Source organism: Macaca mulatta, chromosome 12 (assembly GCF_049350105.2).
Source record: "Macaca mulatta isolate MMU2019108-1 chromosome 12, T2T-MMU8v2.0, whole genome shotgun sequence".
Classification (NCBI taxonomy): Eukaryota; Metazoa; Chordata; class Mammalia; order Primates; family Cercopithecidae; genus Macaca; species Macaca mulatta.
In genome coordinates, this window is record NC_133417.1 from 11,832,282 (window position 1) to 11,852,580 (window position 20,299).

General features: G+C 36.0%; 1 long non-coding RNA gene across 1 annotated transcript; it reads right to left on the minus strand.

Annotated features, from left to right (window-relative positions):
- Window positions 1-2,529: 2,529 nt before the first annotated feature.
- LOC144333560 (uncharacterized) lies at window positions 2,530-15,399 on the minus strand. The gene is made up of 4 exons (XR_013402315.1): window positions 15,202-15,399; window positions 4,717-4,776; window positions 4,360-4,442; window positions 2,530-3,570 (listed from the first exon to the last, which is right to left on the minus strand). It is a non-coding gene; the product is annotated as an uncharacterized LOC144333560 (long non-coding RNA).
- Between the last annotated feature and the right edge of the window lie 4,900 nt (window positions 15,400-20,299).

The window sequence follows — 20,299 nt, forward strand, 5'->3', positions numbered from 1 at the left end:
GGCTTAAAGAAACAGAGAGATGGCAAAAAAATTGTTTATGCATAAACACATTTTAAGTTACATATAAAATTTTGTGTTAGGTTTAAATATCTTGTTATATTATCTATTTAGTGTTTATGTACAAATACTGGCCTAAATACTAAATTAATATAAAATACTATCGTTGCCATCACTGAACAAGGGTATACAAAATTAGAGTGGTGAGATGGGCAATATCACAAATCCGACACTAACATCCATCTTTTGGCTGATTTCTCTAATTGTGAAGAACAAGAAAAATAGGAAAAGCTGGAAAAAAACATACAGAGGAAATATGACCTAAACCCTGATTTATTAAACAGGAATAAATGCACAATTATTTCAATTATGTAGCAATATGTCCTAAACACATACATTATTTAGCATATAAAAATTAGAGTCTTGGACTCTGAGAGCTGGCAGGAAAATTAATGATCATCCCTTCCACCTTTTACTGTAAAGGTGAGGAAGCAGAAGCTCAGGGATTCTAATGACAGCTAAGAGCGCATGGTGGGAAGCAGCCAGGGCTCATACCAGTCCACTGTGTCTGTCATCTACGCCCTGACCCTTTGCCGGTCAACACTACTTCCTGAATTCCAAACTCTAACAGCCTTTACAGAGACACATTTCTTTTTGTTTTGGTTCCTTTTTTCTTTTTGATCCTTGCTTTGATTGTTCCATGTTCTCCTTTCTCATGAGCAATAGTTTTATACCTCACAAGTAAAGATATTCCCAAATTTTTACTAACCCAAAATCAATTGTACCATGCCTGAAAACCTTAATTTTCAAACTTTGCAGGGTCTGGGTTCATAGGGCTTTACCGAATATCATAGCAAGGGAAAAGCTCCCAGTTCCTCAAGCCCTGTTTCTACGCACACTTCAAGCCTTTACTTTCTGCTGTGTTTAAATGAAACATTATGAATTCCCCCAACACCTCAATATGTTTTTATGATGAACTATGCCATTATGTTCAAATATTTATCTTATTCATTGTAACAGTAATGGTATGGGCAACACTTAATATCCTATCACACTTTCCCTGTTGATCTTCTGAATAGAGCAGAGCAGATGTTCATATATTTTAAACCACTTTTTAAAGTGCACATGTGTGATCATTGACTTTCCAATGTATTAAAAAGTAATACAGCTTTTTTAAAATGTAAGGTTTTTAAATAAATATAAGCAAATCCTTTGGCAAGGATGACTTTTAGTAACTTTAGTCAAAATTTAACAAGCCTACCTTTGTTAAAAGGACTAAATTTATAAAATTAAGAAATTCTTAAAATACTTTTAGGTTTTTTCCTACTTAATAAAATCAATTATAATCACTTCTATGTACTAATTAGAATTAGTAAAGAATATCAAGTGCTAATTTGGTGGCATACAGACTTTTTGGGTCAAATTTTATAAGAGAAGAACATGTTACCACAATCTTCAGGTTACATTTTCATTTAGGTTATTGCTCCAAAGAAGGTCACCTTTGCAACATACTTTTAGGATTTTCAAGCCTCAAAATTAATCTTTTAGTGTCACGATAGTTACATGATTGTCCTATGAGCCATCTATTTTATGTACATATACAACACATGTCGTCATTGCCTTGGCCTTCAAACCCTGCTTTGTGGCACACAGTGCAGCCTGGGTATTGACACTTGCATGGGTCACGTATGAGAGTCATGTGCGGTAAGACCATAAGTTGAGATCTGCAATGGACTGCAGACAAATATTCAGAAAAAGGAATCTTCTTTACTAGGTAATCCCTGTGAGTCCTCCTGAGGAGAAGCAATATCTACCTTCTAGAGCTGTGTCACACAATATGTAAGCCACTCACCATGTGTGGCTGTGGAACATCTGGAGTGTGGCTATTCCAAATTCACGTGAGTGTAAATGAAGACCTTATGCAGAGAAAAAATGAAAATATCTCATTGGCAATTTACATTGAATTGATGCTGAAATAATATTTTTTGACATTTTGTGTTAAATAAAATACATTACTAACAGTTTCATGAACTTGAGTTAACTTTTTAATGTGGCTATTAGAAAATTTTATTATGTATATACACTTAGTATACACACACACATTGTGGGATTACAGGCATATGCCACCACACCTGGACTATTAGAAAATTTCAAATTGAATATATGTCTTGCTTATATTTCCACAGGATGTTGTTGCTTTCGAGTATCTTGAATGGACATGTGTATAACTTGTAAGCTTTGTGGTGAACGGTAGATTAAAAATTACTCTAACCCATGACAGTGCTTGAGTCTTGCAGACTTTCTTCAATTCAAAAATTTACCAGAATGCAGTGAAGCAGTGATTGCATTGAAGTTTGGTTTGGATTGGTTAGTGTAGAAGTTAAGTGTATGGAGTTTGGGAGGATTATTTTTAATTTGGTAAAAGATATTTCCTATAATCTGCAGCTAACTATAGCAATTCATTTATCAAATGTCTGAAGAAAAAACAAAAAAAAAAAAACTAAAATAAAACAGACTTTCCAGAAAGTTAACAGTGTTTAATTATTAGAAATGATATATGTATTTAAAGTTAGAAAATACAAATTAAGATAGAAAGAAGTAAAAAAGATACAGGTTGAGCATCTCTAATGCAATAATCTAAAATTCAAAATACCCCCAAATTCAAAACACTTTCAGTTTCAACATGACACCATAGATTGTCAACATGGGTGGCTGAGATAGTAACACTGTTGCTTTCTGATGATTCAATATACATGAACTTTGTTTCATGTACAAAATTATTAAAAATATTGTATACAATCACCTTCAGGCTATGTGTGTGAGGTATATATGAAACAGAAACGAATTTCATGTTAAGACTCAGGTCCTACCTCAAGATATCTCATTATCTATATGCAAATATTCCAAAATCCAAAAACCAAAAAATCAGGAGCAATTCTGGCCTTAAGAATTTCAAATAAAGGATTTTCATCCTGTAATAAGCATTCCTAGAGCAATAATTTAATAACTGTACTCCATTAAGATAGGTTATAAGATATGCCTATTAAAAATACGACTTCTATTCACTGTTGAGCGGAAGTTGTTGTGGTAATTGCCCAACATATTGTGCATGTGGTCAGAAACTTTGATCAGGCCTTAGTTCTAGGGACAGTTTAATTGGTTTTATTCTCAGAGCCCTTTAAATTAGAATATTGGTCTATTTTCCTCTTTGTCTTCATTACTGGGAACTTGCATGCCATTTTTATTGTCCATCTTAGGTATCTCTGGGGAAGCAAGCTTTGACTTTCTATAATTCTAATCTCACGTTAGATTTAACTAATTATTGCCCACCTGTGATTCTCTTACTTTAAATTCTCAAGTTAAAAAATAATAAGAAAAATAGCCTTAATATATGGTACTATCTCTAAATATTTGTTGAATAACTCATTATGTGCACTGACTGTTCCATGTTTTGCTCAGACATAAATTGCCCTAACTTAGGAAGCCCAGACAGCTCCTCCACATCATCAAGGCATCATCAAGTAAATGCAGTTGGTTCTCTGTATTCCTGGGTTCTGCATCTCTGGATTCAACCTATTGTAGGGAAAAAAAAAGTTTTCTTTCTTTAAAAGTGTCTATACTGAGCATTTAGACTCTTTTTTGTTTGTTTGTTTTGCTGGAGTCTCACTGTCACCCAGGATGGCAGTGGCATGATCTCAGCTCACTGCAACCTCCACCTCCCGACTTCAAGCGATTCTTCTGCCTCAGCCTCCCGAGTAGCTGGGATTACAGGTGCATGCCACCATGCCCAGCTAATTTTTGTATTTTTTGTAGAGACAGGGTTTCACCATATTGGCCAGGCTGGTCTGGAACTCCTAACCTCATGATCTGCCTGCCTTGACCTCGCAAAGTGCTGGAAGTATAGGCGGACTCTTTTATCTTGGCTTTATTATAATATTTAAACATTTTTTTGAGACAGGATTTTGCTCCGTGTATTAGTCCATTCTTACACTGTTAATAAAGGCATACCTAAGACTAGATAATTTTCTTTTTTTTCTTTTTTTTTTTTTGAGATGGAATCTCGCTCTCTCCCCCAGGCTGGAGTGCAGTGGCACCATCTCGGCTCACTGCAAGCTCTGCCTCCCAGTTTCACGCCATTCTCCTGCGTCAGCCTCCCGAGTAGCTGGGACTACAGGTGCCCATCACCATGCCTGGCTAATTTTCTGTATTTTTAGTAGAGATGGGGTTTCCCATGTTAGTCAGGATGGTCTCAATCTCCTGACCTTGTGATCCCCTCACACCCGGCCAAGACTAGGTAATTTATAAAGGAAAGAGGTTTAATCAACTCACTGTTCAGTATGGCCGGGGCATCAGAAAACTTACTATCATGGTGAAAGGTGAAGCAAACATGTCTTTCTTCACATGGCAGCAGTAAGGAGAAGTGCTGAGCAAAAGAGGGAAAAGCCCTGTATAAAACCATAAGGTCTTGTAAGAACTCACTCACTATCATGAGACCAGCATGATGGTAACCTCCTCCATGATTAAGTTACCTCCCAACGTGTCTCTCCCATGACACATGGGGATAATGGGAACTACAATTCAAGATAAGATTTGGGTGGGGAAACAGCCAAACCATATCATTCCACACCTGGCCCCTCCCAAATCCCATGCCCTCACATTTCAAAACACAATAATGCACTTCCAACAGTTGCCAAAAGTCTTAACTAATTCCAGCCTTACCTCAAGAGTTCAAGTCCAAAGACTCATCTGAGACAAGGCAAGTACCTTCCACCTATGAGCCTGTAAAATCAAAAGCAAGTTAGTAACTTCCTAGATACAATGTATGTATATGCATTATGTAAATATACTCATTCCAAATGGGAGAAATTTGCCAAAACAAAGGGGCCAAAGGCCCCATGCAGTCCAAAATCCAACAGGGCAGTCATTAAACCTTAAAGTTCCAAAATAATCTCCTTTGACTCTACATCTCACATGTAGGTCACACCGATGAAGAAGATGGGCTCCCATGGCCTTTGGCAGCCCCCTGTGGCTTTGCATGACACATTTCCCCTCTTGGCTACTTTCACAGTTGGCATTGAGTGGCTTCAGCTTTTTCAGGCACAGAGTGCAAGCTATCAGTACCATTCTGGGGTCTGCAGGATGGTGGCCCTCTTCTCACAGCTCCACTAGGCAGTGCTCAGTGGGAACTCTGTGTGGGGGCTCCAACCCCACAGTTTCCTTTCACACTGCCCTAGAAGAGGTTGTCCATGAGGGCTCCTCCCATGCAGTGGATTTCTGCCTAAACATGCATGCATTTTCATACATCCTCTGAAATCTAGGTGGAAGTTCTCAAACCTCAGTTCTTGTCCTTTGCACACCAGCAGGCCCAATATCACCTGGAAGCTGCCAAGGTTTGGGGCTTGCACTCTTTGAAGCAATGACCAGAGCTGTACATTGGTCCCTTTTAGCTAGGGCTGGAGCGGCTTGGATGCAGGGCTCCAAGTCCCTAGGCTGTACACAGCAGTGGGGCCCTGGACCCAGCCCAAGAAACCATTTTTTCCTCCTCAGCCTCCAGGTCTGTGATGGGGGGAGCTGCTGTGAAGGTCTCTGACAGGCCCTGGAGACATTTTCCCCATCGTGGTGGTGATTAACAAGATGGTTACTTCTACAAATTTCTGCAGCTGGCTAAAATTTCTCCTTATAGAATGGGTTTTTCTTTTCTATTGCATCATCAGGCTGCAAATTTTCCAAAATTGTGTGCTCTGCTTTCCTTTTAAACATAAGTTCTAATTCCAAACCATATCTTTGTGAATGCACAAAACTGAATGATTTAAGAGCTCCCAAGTGACCTTTTTTATGTCTTAGTGCTTAGAAATTTTTTCTGCCTGATACCCTGAATTATCTGTCTCAGGTTCAAAGTTCCACAGATCTCCTGGAAAGGGGCAAAATGCTACCAGTCTCTTTGCTAAAGCATAACAAGAGTCATTTTTGCTCTGGTTCCCAACAAGTTCCTTATCTCCGTTTGAGACTACCTCAGGCTGAACTTGATTGTCCATATCAGCACCAGCTTTTTGGTCAAAGCCATTCAACAAGTCTCTAGGAAGTTCCAAACTTTCCCAGATTTTCCTGTCTTCTTCTGAGTCCTCTAAATTGTTCCAACCTCTGCCTATTACCTACTTAGAAAGTTGCTTTTACAATTTTGGGTATCTTTAGAGCAGCACCTCACTACCTGGCACCAATTTACTGTATTAGTCTGTTCTCATACTGCTAATAAAGACAAAACTGAGATTGAGTAATTCATAAAGGAAAGAGGGGTTTAATTGACTCACAGTTTCACATGGCTAGGGAGGCCTCAGGAAACTTATAATCATGGTGGAACAGGAAGCAAACACGTCCTCCTTCACATGGCAGCAGCAAGAAGTGCCAAACAAAAGGGGAAAAGTCCCTCATAAAGCCATCAAATCTTGTGATAACTAACTCACTATTCATGAGAACAGCCCGAGGATAACCACCTGCATGATTCAATTATTCCCCACTCACTAGGTCCCTCACATGACATGTCGGGATTACAGGAACTACAATTAAAGATGAGATTTGGGTGGAGACACAGTCAAACTGTATCACTCTGTCACCCAGGCTGGAGTATAGTTTCACAATCACAGCTCACTGCAGGCTTGACCTCCTGGACTCAAGTGATCTTTCCTCAGCCTCCTCAGTAGAATACTTGAGATTATAGGGTATGCCACCACACCTAGCTTTTGTATTTTTATTTTTTTGTAGAGATGGGATTCCACTATGTTGCCCAGGATAGTCTTGTCATTATTTCCTAAACAATACCGCATAACAGCTATTTACATAGTATTTGCATTTCATTAGATATTACAAATAATCCAGAGATGATTTAAAGTATATGAGAGGGTATAGGTTATATGCAAATACAGTGCCGTTTTATTTAAGAGACTTGAGCAACCATGGATTTTGGCATCCCCAGGGGATCCTGGGACCAATCTCCTACAGCTACTGAGGAACAACTGAACACACAAGTGAGATGATTGCCATGTCTGCCACGACAAAAAAAAAAAAAAAAAAAAAAAAAAATAGTCTAAACATGCAGAGATTTGGGACAAAAGGCTCTTGTGTGTTTAAGGAAATATAAAATATTCCACCTTAAAAGTCATTAACAGTTTCAAAATGTAGGTGAAGCTTTTGGTTTTACACTCAAATGCAAGAGTTAAGAAACCATTCTTTCTGAGAAATAATTATAATAAGAAAGCCACATAGTCTCCACTAATTAGGAGCTGTGTAGCCTAAGGCCACTCCACTAACTGAATTGTGCATCTCTTTCTCCATAAGTAAAGATAGACTTAATAAATAATGCCTGCTATTCAGGATTCTTGTAATTAAATTCGTGCAACCAATAAACCATAGTTATTGTTATTAAGGTAATAACTAAATGTTGATATATTTTCAGGTTACAATAGAACAGGGGACCCCAGGAAACAGACTGTCACAATGTAGAAGAGCTTGACTGTGCCAAGGATAAACCCAGCTATTCCCTTTTGACGTGTTTTATGTTGCTAAACTTCCAATGTTTTTGCAGCCTCCAAAATTTCTGAGTTCATGAACTTCTGATTTCTAAGAGAGCAAATTGAACACCAGACTCCGAATACAAAGTTGACTCTTTACACATGTAGATTGTTTTTTAATTTGTCCCTTCAAATCTACGATGTTAACTACCCAAGTCTTCAAGCCTATTCTAGTTATTTGAGGTTGCAACTCTGTTTCTTCATGAAATGCAAAGAAGAGTAGCTACCATTTCTAGCTCTGGGAGAAACTGTGTTATTTAGCACCTACCAGCTATTACAGATAGTTTCATGTTGGATCCCAAGATTTCAGCAACCTGCTGCTACTGCTAAGTATGTGTTCAGTGACAAAAACTTGTAGGCCAAGAGACAGGGTGTTGAAATGATAATGTGTTAAAAAACACAGAATTTTCTCATCCAAAAGGAAAGTAAGACAAGGAAAGTGATGAGAAAAACAATGAGATCAGTCAATTGATTGGACAGGAATATACTTCACTAAGTTACCACCTGGAAGCAACCTTAGGTTGGCATCAAAGCAAGAACAGGAAAGGATATGAAAAGTTATTCACAGGCTGACTCTAGAAAGTATATAGTATCTAAGAGTATTTTTTCCTGGCTGGTGAACAAAAATATTTAATATAACCATATATGAGACAATAGGTTAGTTCTGATTGTGAATATTACAATCCCATCATATCTAGAGACATTTAGGAGTCAATTAATCTGTTTCATTACCTCTTGGCAGATGTTTAACATACCCATTTGTTCATTTATCCATTAATCCATAAAACTTAAAAAAATTGTGTGTTAACTGGTTTATTGCTGTAGATAAAATGGTGAAGAAAATAATCATTGTCCTTATAGAACTTATAAACCCCAAGGTAGACCTTCCTTCCATTCTGTAACGAAGAAGCAAGGAAGTAAAAAGAAAAACAAAGTTTAACAATTACTTGGAAATAAGTTCTGTATAACAACTATATATTCTAGTGAAATCTACATCCATCTGTTTAAAAAAATAAACGTTGGATTTTAGAAATACTCATAAATTACTCTTTAAAAGGCAAGAAACACACCACTTTTTGCCCAACGTCAATTGTGAGACTACACTCCTGACTGGTCATCAAGAAAGGTTTCCTCTTGTTACAGAAATATCCTCTTGTTTCAGAAACACTGCAGTTTGTAAGGAGATCTTGTATCATTGTATCAGGTTATCAAACACTAAATCCACCTTGGAGAAAGTGTCCTGGAGCTGCTATCTATCAATCTTTCCCATGAGCATTGGCAAAAAGTGCCAAAAAAAGTTACTTTTTGGTTTACTCTCTGGGATCAGACAAGAAGAGACGATAAATATTATTTGATGATAACCTGTTACCTTTAAATAAATGTAGAAATTGTTTGTGGGCTGAAACAAACAGTTGGCTCATAGTATTTTCCTTTTTTCACATAGTCCACATAACATTATTTAGTCAATGAATATAGGCAGAAATATCATCAACAAAACACTAGCAAACCAAATCAAAAAAGTTTGTTGACATATCAAAAAGATAATGTTTGTTGACATATCAAAAAGATAATGCACCACAATCAAATGAGTTTTAACGCCAGGGATGCAAAAATAGTTGAACATATGAAATCAATAAATGTAATATAGCACTCAAGTAAAATGTAGGACAAAAACCATATGATCATCTTAACACATGCAGACAAATCATTTGATAGAATTTAGCATCCCTTTATAATAAAAATCCTGAAACTAGGCATTGAAGGAACATACCTCAAAATAATACAGGTAGTACATGACAAATACAGTAAACATCATACTGAATGGGGAAGAGATGAAAGCATTCTTTCTAAGAACTAGAACAAGACAAGGATGGTCACTTTCACCACTCTTACTCACCATAGTCATCGAAGTCCTGGCTAGAGTAATTAAGTAAGAGGAAATAATAAAAGGCATATAAACTGGAAAATCAGAAGTTAAATTATCCCTGTATGCTGGTGATAGGATCACATATCTAGAAAACCCTAAAAGTTCCACCCCAAATATCTTAGATTTAATAAATGAATTTAGTTAAATTTTCGGATAGCAAATCAACATACAAAAATAAGAAGCATTTCTATACACCAATAGTAACAACCAACTTGAGAACCAAATCAAGATGGCAATCCCATTTACAATAGCCTTAAAATAATACCCAGGAATATACTTAACTAAGGAGGTAAAAGATCCTAACAAGGAAAACTACAAAACACTGATGCAAGAAATTGTAGTTGGCACAAACAAATAGAAAAACATCCTATACTCATGGATTAGAATAATTAATATTGTGAAAATTACTATACTTCTCAAAGCAATCTACAGATTCAATGCAATCCCTATCAAAATATCAACATCATTTTTCACAGAAGTGGAAAAAACAATCCTAAAATGTATATGAGATCGCAAAAGAGTCCCAATAGCAAAAGCAATCCTAAGCAAAACTGGAGGCATCACATTATTTGACTTCAAGTTATACTACAAGGCTGTAGTAGCCAAACAGCATGATACTGGTAAAGAAAAAAAAATACAGACACATAAATCAATGGAACAGATCAGAGAACCCAGAAAAAAAGCTACAAATTTACTGCAAACTCATCTCTGACAATATCATCAAGAATATTCACTAGGGAAAGGACACTCTATTCAATAAATGATGCTAGGAAAATTGGATTGACATGTGCAGAAGGATACAATTGTACCATAATCTCTCACTATATACAAATATCTACTCAAGATTGATTAAATTATTAAATGTAAGACCTTAAAATATAATAATATTATAGGAAACCTACAAAAAACATTTCTGGACATTGTTTTAGGCAAATAATTCATGACTAAGATCTCAAAAACACAGGAAACCATAACAAAACTAGACAAATGAAACTTAATTAAATTTAAAAGCTTCTGCACAGCAAAATAAATAATCAACAGAGTGAACAGACAACCAGCCAAATGGAAGAAATATTTGCAAACTATGCATCAAACAGGAGATTAACATCCAGAATTTATAAGGAACTCAAACAGCTCAACAACAACAAATAATAATAATAATAACAATAATTCCAACAAATAGTGGGCAAAAGGCATAGACCTTTTTTAAAAAAAAATAAAAGACATACAAATGACCAAAAAGCATATAAAAATGCTCAACATCACTAATAATAATCAGAGAAATGCAAATTAAAACCACAATAAGGTATTTTATATCATTCAGAATGGCTATTATTAAAAGGACAAAAAGTAGTAATAGATGCTGGTGAACACGCAGAGAAAAGAGAATGTTTTTGCACTGTTGATGGGAATTTAAGTTAGCACAACCTATAGGGAAAACAGTATGGAGATTTCCCAAAGGACTAAAAATAGAACTACTGATCAATTCAGTAATCACAGTACTCAGTATCTACTCAAGGGAAAATAAATAATAATATCAAAAAATATCTGAACTTGTATGTTCATCACAGCACTATTGACAATAGCAAAATTATGGAACCAGCCTGAGTGTCCACCAACTTAAGATTGGATAGAGAAAATGGTATATAAACACAATGGAATACCATTGAGTCACCAAAAAGAATGAAATCACATCATTTGCAACAATTTGGATAGACCTGGAGGCTATTATCTTAAGGGAAACTACAGAGAAACAGAACTACAAATACCATGTTTTTAGTTGTAAGTGGGAGCTAAATAATGTATATACATGAAAGTAGGGTGTGGAATGTGGACAATGGTAGACAATGGAGTCTTAGAATAATGAGGACTGTTGCTGGGGGTGAATGATAGAAAATTCCTTACTACTTTTACTTAAATATAAATTATACTTTTACTCCTTAAATTCATATAAATAAAGCAATAAACAATGTTATTAGACAAGAAATAACATGGGCTATGAGAGGAATCATGGGAAAAATGGGTAGAAAGGATTTGACCAACATAATTAATAAGGTTAGTCTCATGTAAATAATTGTACCTTATAAAGAGGAACTACAGGCCAGGCGCGGTGGCTCAAGCCTGTAATCCCAGCACTTTGGGAGGCCGAGACGGGCGGATCACGAGGTCAGGAGATCAAGACCATCCTGGCTAACACGGTGAAACCCCATCTCTACTAAAAAATACAAAAAAAACAAAAAACAAAAAAACTAGCCGGGCGAGGTGGCGGGCGCCTGTAGTCCCAGCTACTCGGGAGGCTGAGGCAGGAGAATGGCGTAAACCCGGGAGGCGGAGCTTGCAGTGAGCTGAGATCCGGCCACTGCACTCCAGCCTGGGTGACAGAGCGAGACTCCGTCTCAAAAAATAAAAAATAAAAAATAAAAAAAAAAATAAAGAGGAACTACACATCATTTGAAACATACATTAAACTTCTACAAAACACATACACAGGAACCTCCCACAAATATCACCAAAAATAAAAAAATGGAACTCAAACTCACAATCACTGACCAAAATGCACTAAAATTAGAGATGAACAGCAAAAACTGAAGGAAAAAAAAAGAACTATACAAGTTAAAATAATGTAATATCCTTAAACTCTCGGCTTAAACCAGAAATGTTGGCTGGGCCTGATGACTCATACCTGTAAATCTCTGCTCTTTGGGAGGCTGAGGCAGGACTGCTTGAGCCCAGGAGTTAGAGACCAGCCTGGGCAAAATGGCAAACCCCTATCTCTCAAAAAAAAAAAGAAAGGAAAAAAAGCCACACATGGTGGCACATGCCTGTGGTCCCAGCTGCTGAGGAGGCTAAGGCAGGAGGCTCACCCAAACTAGGAATTTGAGGCTGCAGTGAGCCATGTTAGCAACACTGCACTCCAGCCTGGGTGACAGAGCAAGATCCTGTCTCAAAGGAAAAAAAAAAAAAAGAAAGAAATGTGAACTGGCATTAAAAACCATTTAGAAACATATAACAACGTGAAATGTTAAACGCAAATGCTTCCAGGTAGAATCAAAAATCTAAATAGGGAAAACTTACAGCCTGAAATATTTTCAATAAAAAATTAATGAAAACCTTTTTAAAAAAGTGAACCGAACTTTAATCCAAAAAGATGCATTCTTACATAATTAACAACCTTTAAAATGGTAGAAATACAACTTTTTTTAAAGAAAAAGTCCAAAGCCAAGAAAATATTTGACTTTGTGAAGTACAATGATCATATATTTTATAAACTCAAAGGGCAACAAAAGAGTGCAAATAAAACGGAGGGATCTTTTTATATATAAATAGTTTCTTAGATTATCGAAACATTTTCTGGCAACAATTGATTTTATGAGAAACAAACTAGAACTGTTCACAATTTTTTCTAGAATCTGAAAAATCTGACCAGAGTGACAAACTCTCATTAAAGTTTTGTACTTCTATTTTAAACTCAGAGAAGCATGTATGTGCACAGCAGGCTGCCCAACAGGTCTTTATGTTTGTTCTGTTTTGTTGGTGTATCTAGAACCCAAAAAGTTTTATTTGGCTTGACGTACTTTGGTGTCAAGATAAAGATAATATTCATGCTACATATCCTGTTTCAAAGCCTAGAAACAGATGCACAGCTAACTAAATCATTTTACAAGGCTAACGTAGTACTGATTCCTTGTGGAAAAAGAAAGTACAAAATAAAAGAACAAAGATACAAATATCTGGGCAAATATCATTGTGAACAGAAGTAAAATTTCTTAATAAAACCTTGCTGAGTTTTGCTTGCTAAGTTGAAAGCAATGCATATTAAAAGAGGTTTTCAGACAACTATCTCTAGTTTTTCTAGATTCTCAAGGATATTTAACATTAGAGAATATGTTAATAGAAACCAGTATATTGGCCGGGCACGGTGGCTCAAGCCTGTAATCCCAGCACTCTGGGAGGCCGAGACGGGCGGATCACGAGGTCAGGAGATCAAGACCATCCTGGCTAACACGGTGAAACCCCATCTCTACTAAAAAATACAAAAAAAAAAAAAAAAACTAGCCGGGCGAGGTGGCGGGCGCCTGTAGTCCCAGCTACTCGGGAGGCTGAGGCAGGAGAATGGCGTAAACCCAGGAGGTGGAGCTTGCAGTGAGCTGAGATCTGGCCACTGCACTCCAGCCTGGGCGACAGAGCCAGACTCCCTCTCAAAAAAAAAAAAAGAAACCAGTATATTAACAAATGACAGAAAAATATTATCATTTCAATAAAATAAAACTGGTAGTTAAATCAACTAAACATGACTATAATACACAATTCCTAAGAGGCAAAACTAAATACACATACCAAATACTGAATGAAAAATAGCCTTTCCTAATCTGTTAAAGAGTATCTATGTGAAGAAAACATGTTTGGTGATAAAAAATATTAGAAACCTTCTTATTATGCAAGGAAGGGGATAATGATGTCTACTATCACTTTTATAATCAAAGATTCAACATGCTTTTGGAGGTCCTAGCCAGAACATTAAAACAAGTAACATATATATACATATAGCTGACCTATGTATTTAATTTTAAAAATTATAACTCTTATGCTTCTAGATGGTAGAGTTGTCTACTAGAAATCAAGGGAATCAATGAATAGAATATTAGAACTGGGAAACAGTTACAATTAAGAAATATAAGTAGACTATATATAAGTAAAGTAGAAACATTATCAAAACACCAAAATCAAAGTTTTCCTATATTTATGTACTATTTTACATAAAAAGAGACTACTAAGCTACCACCCAAAACATAGCACATTATGTCACCTTCTTTTTGACCATTATCTCTAGAAATGCCACTTCTCTGCTCTGTGTGTGTGTGTGTGTGTGTGTGTGTACATGTGCTTTCTCAACCAGGTCACACTTGATTTTCACACTTAATGGTGACCTGGGTATAGTTTTATTTTCTCTTCTTCTCTCTCCATGATTAATTCTTTTTTTTTTCACTCAAACCAATCTTAGTACATATATGAAATATTAAGAGATATCGCCATTGATAGAATGCAAAAATAAAGTAAAAATTATTAAGACTATTGTTCATAATTTTACAACCATTTTCTTTCAGAGTTTACTGCCCACTTTCCTCAGGTATTCGCACAGGTTTTTCTCCAGTAGAAATGAATTTAAACATGCTCTAAAACGATATGGCATGTTCAAATGAGTCCACAGGGAGATGATCTTGAAAGCAGGTTTATATATATTTTGTTCATGTGTGTGTAAGGGAGAAAGACCGAGCTGAGCTGTAAGATAAGTGAGCAGAGGTTTTTAAAAAAGACTAAACTACTATATTTCAACTCAGGTTTTATAGATTATTTGTTTTACTTTTTAGTACAATCTGATATACAGTATTTCCATAGAAAAGCCATAAAATTCAAATATTGCTATTTTATACTCATATATTAAGAATGTGCATTATTACTTTCTAATACTATGTTGACTCTCAATTTTTTCCCCAGAAAAACATAAAATGACACTTAAGTCAATTGCCGTAATAATGTCATACACCTAATAGTTCCTTTTGAATGTTTGTTTTCACTTTAAAATACTTTTGCTGTGTTCAAGAGCATCCTTCCAAACTTCTTCCCACTCCACCCTTAAGAGAAGCAAGTCACTGAGAGCCAATTTGACCAACTTATCACATTTCTTAGGTTGCTTTTTAATAAGCAACTTACTTGTTGACTTTTTTGCTTTCTCTGCTCCTTGACTCCAAATATTAAAATACAATTCAAGATCTCAAAAGTGGTAAATATTTCTCTAACTTGGATTTGCCGTGAGAGTCAACATCCACTCAAATTTCCTTTGACATGAATAAGGTACATCTTCAATCTCTAAAGCCTCCTTCTGTGACATGCCCTGCATAATCCAATGCACCCTGATGTTCTCATCTTCCGGGAGTAAAAACACATTAAAATGCATGAACGAAAAGCCTTGATAGACTTTGACCACTTAAATTGGGTGTGTGTGTACATAAGAGAGAGAAAAAGAGAGAGTGCACTAGTGTATATTTACCAAAATGAACTGGAATCTCTCTCAAACTAATGATTTACAGAAAGTACTTATTCTGGCATAAAAAACGATGTATTATATAGTTTTATTGGGTTTTGGGTGCTTTTCATTTGATTACAACTTCACAATGACAATTTTTTGAAAATAGTTTATTAAGGTTGAAAAAGTAATTGTAGACTAACATTATCATTTCAATAAAATAAAACTGGTAGTTAAATCAACTAAACATGACTATAATACACAATTCCTAAGAGGCAAAACTAAATACACATACCAAATACTGAATAAAAATAGCCTTTCCTAATCTGTTACAGAGCATCTATATGAAGAAAACATGTTTAGTGATAAAAAATACTAGAAACCTTCTTATTATGCAAGGAAGGGGATAATGATGTCTACTATCACTTTTATAATCAAAGATTCAACATGTTTTTGGAGGTCCTAGCCAGAACATTAAAACAAGTAACATATATATACATATAGCTGACCTATGTATTTAATTTTAAAAATTATAACTCTTATGCTTCTAGATGGTAGAGTTGTCTACTAGAAATCAAGGGAATCAATGAATAGAATATTAGAACTGGGAAACAGTTACTATTAAGAAGTATAAGTAGACTATATATAAGTAAAGTAGAAACGTTATCAAAACACCAAAATCAAAGTTTTCCTATATGTCAAATACTATTTTACATATAGATGTAAAGTTATAGAACTGATTGAACAAAGTCAAACTATGTTTTATAGTACTATAATAATAATATACAGTTCCATATAGCAAGATAATATACAGATACATCATATAATAGTACATTCTGTTATATCTATCATTATATTTTCTCTATTACATATACATATTCTACTGTATACTACATAAATAATAGATCAATTTGTGGATTGACATTCTTACAATGTTGAATTTTCAAATCTATGAACTGTGTATAATATTTCATATATTTATGCCTTTAAAATTATCTCAATAATATTTTGTATTGCATTGTAGTCTCCTATGATCTTCTTAAGTTCTATTCTTTGGTGTTTAACAACCTTAGAGGCTATTGTAAATGCTATTTTATTTTAAATTTTATTTTCTATTATTTTATTAGTATATGAAAATGAAATTCACTTTTACATGTGGATTTTTATGTTCAACAACTTTGCTAAATTTGTTAATTTTTTAATTATAATTGCTCAAACATAGATTTATTTTCGATCATCTATTTAAGCAATTATATCATCTGTGAGTGAAGAAAGTTTCAATTCTTTGGTTTCGGTCCTTACACCATTGCTTAATTTTGTTGGCTTATATGCCTACTTAGCACCATCAATAAATAGTTGAACAGAAGCTATCATAACAGGCATCTTTTAGAATTACCATATGATTTTTGTCCTATGTTATCTTAATGTGTTGAATTAATTGATTGCTCATCGAACATGCCAGTTTATATTCTTGAAATAAGCCCAATTTCATAGAGACATAAGATAATTTTTAGTATGTGCTGAAACTGTTTTGGTAGCATTTTGCTTTGGTCATGAGAGATGTTATTTTTCCTTTTTTATAATGTCTTTATCAGGTTTTGAGATCAAGGTTATTCTGGACTAAGTAGATGAGTTGTATTATTTTTCTGCTTCTTCATGACACATTACCACAAATTTAGTGGCTTAAAATGACTCAAATTTATTATCTTCTTGGTTTTCATGGCTCAAAAATCTGCCCATAACTCAGGTAGGTTCTCTGCTTCAGTGTTTTGCAAGGCCGGAATCAAAGTCTTAGTAGGGCTGAGTTCCTTTCTGCAGGGTCTAGGGGAAGAATCTACTTCTCAGCTCATTCAAGGCTACTAGATTATGTAGAATTGAGGTTCCCATTCTTCCCTCCTGTGTCAGTTTCAGGTACTTAAGATCACACCCCACCTCATTCCTTCTCACAGGGACCCCGTAATCTTCAAGTAACCAGGGGTCTCATTAAACCCATCTAAGACTTTTATGTTGTAAACTGTGTCCGATCTCAGTCAATCAACCAGCCTGGATCCTAAAATCCCATAAATATTCTCCCCTGATTATTCTGTGTTGAAGAACTACTAAGTTTGTTTAGATAGCATTCTCTCTTATGGCAGTTAATCTAATAAACTTAATTTTCCTTGATCTGAAAGATTTTTTGGTGTTCTTTTAGACCAATGATGGTCTACACGCTTAGTTTCTCTCTCTCTCTCTCTCTCTCTATATATATATATACACACACACACACACACACACATATATACACATATATATATACACACACATATACACACACACACACACATATACACCTCCCATTGCTCCTCATCACCCTCCATAAGTCCCTTTGCCTGCTCTTCCTTATTTCAAAATTCATTGAAGTTGCTACTAATACTTACAGTTTCAATTCTCTCACCTACTATTCGGTGCTTCAACTCAGACCAATGTGGGCACCCACCCACCACTCCACCGAACTGCTCTTGTCAAGGGCACTGGATGCATTGATGATACAAAATAAAAAGGAGAGAATTCTTGCTTCATTTTTTAGCCTTATTATCAGCACTTGGGACAGGAATCAGCTCTCCATTTTACAATAATCTCTCTTTCGGCTGCCCAGTCACCACATTCTTTCCTTCCTTCTCTTTCTCAGTGCTCTTTGTTGGCTGTACTTTCATTTTCTCTACCTAACATGAAATGATGGCTTTCCATGGGCTAAATACTGGGGCCCCTCAGAATCTGATACTGGGCCTGGCCTTAGTCTTTCTAGTTTTTCTAAGTGATCTCCTCCGTTCTCAGCAGTAGAAATAGTATCATTTTGTTGATGATTCTGAAAGATATTTCTTCTTCCTAGATGTTTCTGGGCTCTGTACTTGAATACAGTTAATTCTCATTATACATGGATTCTGTATTTGTGAATTCACATACTCATTATAATTTATTCTAATACGGTGACAATTTTGTGGCCATTTGCAGACATACACAAAGCAGTGAAAAATGTGATTTTCACTCAATGCTCTTATTCCCTGCTGAGGTTGAACAAGGCAGTGTTGTGGCTTTTGTTTCATCTTTCACACTGTAAACAAGTGTCCTTTTGGTTGTCTAGTGCCATGTTTTCCCATATTGATGCTTGTTTGTAATTTTGCTGTTTACACGGGCCCAAAAATGTAGTGTTTAAGTGCATTACTACATGCAAAAAAGCTGTGATGTGCTTTAAACAAATCTTTAAACATAAACACACATAAAACCAAGTTCTATATTGATCAGTTAGCGAAACTGTGGTCAAGGGCTGCTAGGAACTTAACCTCGTATATCTCCTAGGGGCCAGGGTTCAGTATTCATGAATTCAGTATTCATGACAACTTGATGACTTATTATGACAAATAACAAGAATCAATTGCATCTTCTTCACTGGATGACCTATAGCCATCTCAGACTTTAATATATAAAATGCTGAACTCTTTCTTGTCATCCACCATCCTAAATATCAGTAAGTAGTACCATTATCCTCCTGGTTACTTAAACCATATATCTGCTTCTTTTATTTTTTTGTTTTTAGGTTTTTCAGTGTTTTCTGCCTTCCACATCTAATCTGATACCTAATTCTGTTGGTTCTGTCCTGCAAATTTATACAGAATGCATCCATGTCTCATCAAAATCATGCCTACTACCTCTAAACAAAGTCTTTAAATTCTCTTTTCTGGACCAATGCAATACAATTCTAAGTGGACTGGATTCTGAAGTTTATGAAGCAAATCACTTCTATCTAAATCCTTTCAATATTCCCATTATCTTGGAATACATTCTTTTTTTTTTTTTTTTTTTTTTGAGACGGAGTCTCGCTCTGTTGCCCAGGCTGGAGTGCAGTGGCGCGATCTCGGCTCACTGCAAGCTCCGCCTCCCGGGTTCACGCCATTCTCCTGCCTCAGCCTCCCGAGTAGCTGGGACTACAGGCGCCGCCACCTCGCCCAGCTATTTTTTTTGTATTTTTTAGTAGAGACGGAGTTTCACTGTGTTAGCCAGGATGGTCTCCATCTCCTGACCTCGTGATCCATCCACCTCAGCCTCCCAAAGTGCTGGGATTACAGGCGTGAGCCACCACGCCCAGCCGGAATACATTCTTTTTTCTTTTTTTTTCTTTTTAAGTTCTGGGATACATATGCAGAAAGTGTAGGATTGTTGCATAGGTATACATGTGCCATGGTGGTTTGCTGCACCTATCCACCCGTCATCTAGGCTTTAAGCTCCACATCCATTAGGTATTTGTCCTAATGCTCTCCCTCCTCTTGATGCCCACCCCCCAAACAGGCCCTGGTGTGTGATGTTTCCCTCCCTGTGTCCATGTGTTCTCATTGTTCAACTCCCACTTATGAGGGAGAACATGTGGGCTTTGATTTTCTGTTCTTGTGTTAGTTTGCTGGGAATGATGACTTCCATCTTCATCCATGTCTCTGCAAAGGACATGAACTCATTCCTTTTTATGGCTGCATAGTATTCCATGATGTATATTTGCCACATTTTCTTTATCCAGTCTATCATTGATGGTCTTTGCCATGGTATTAACCTTACATATTCTTATTACTAACTACCTCTCCAACTATACTTTATGCCATTTTTATATTTGTTCCCCTTACTTTAACACCAATTGCCCTAAGTCTCAATCACTTCTTCTGGGAAGTTTTCCCGGAGTTTTCTGAGCATAGACTGGTATTTTATTTTACTGTGCTAACATCACACCCTATAGGTAGCTCAAGCATTGCTCTTGTCAGA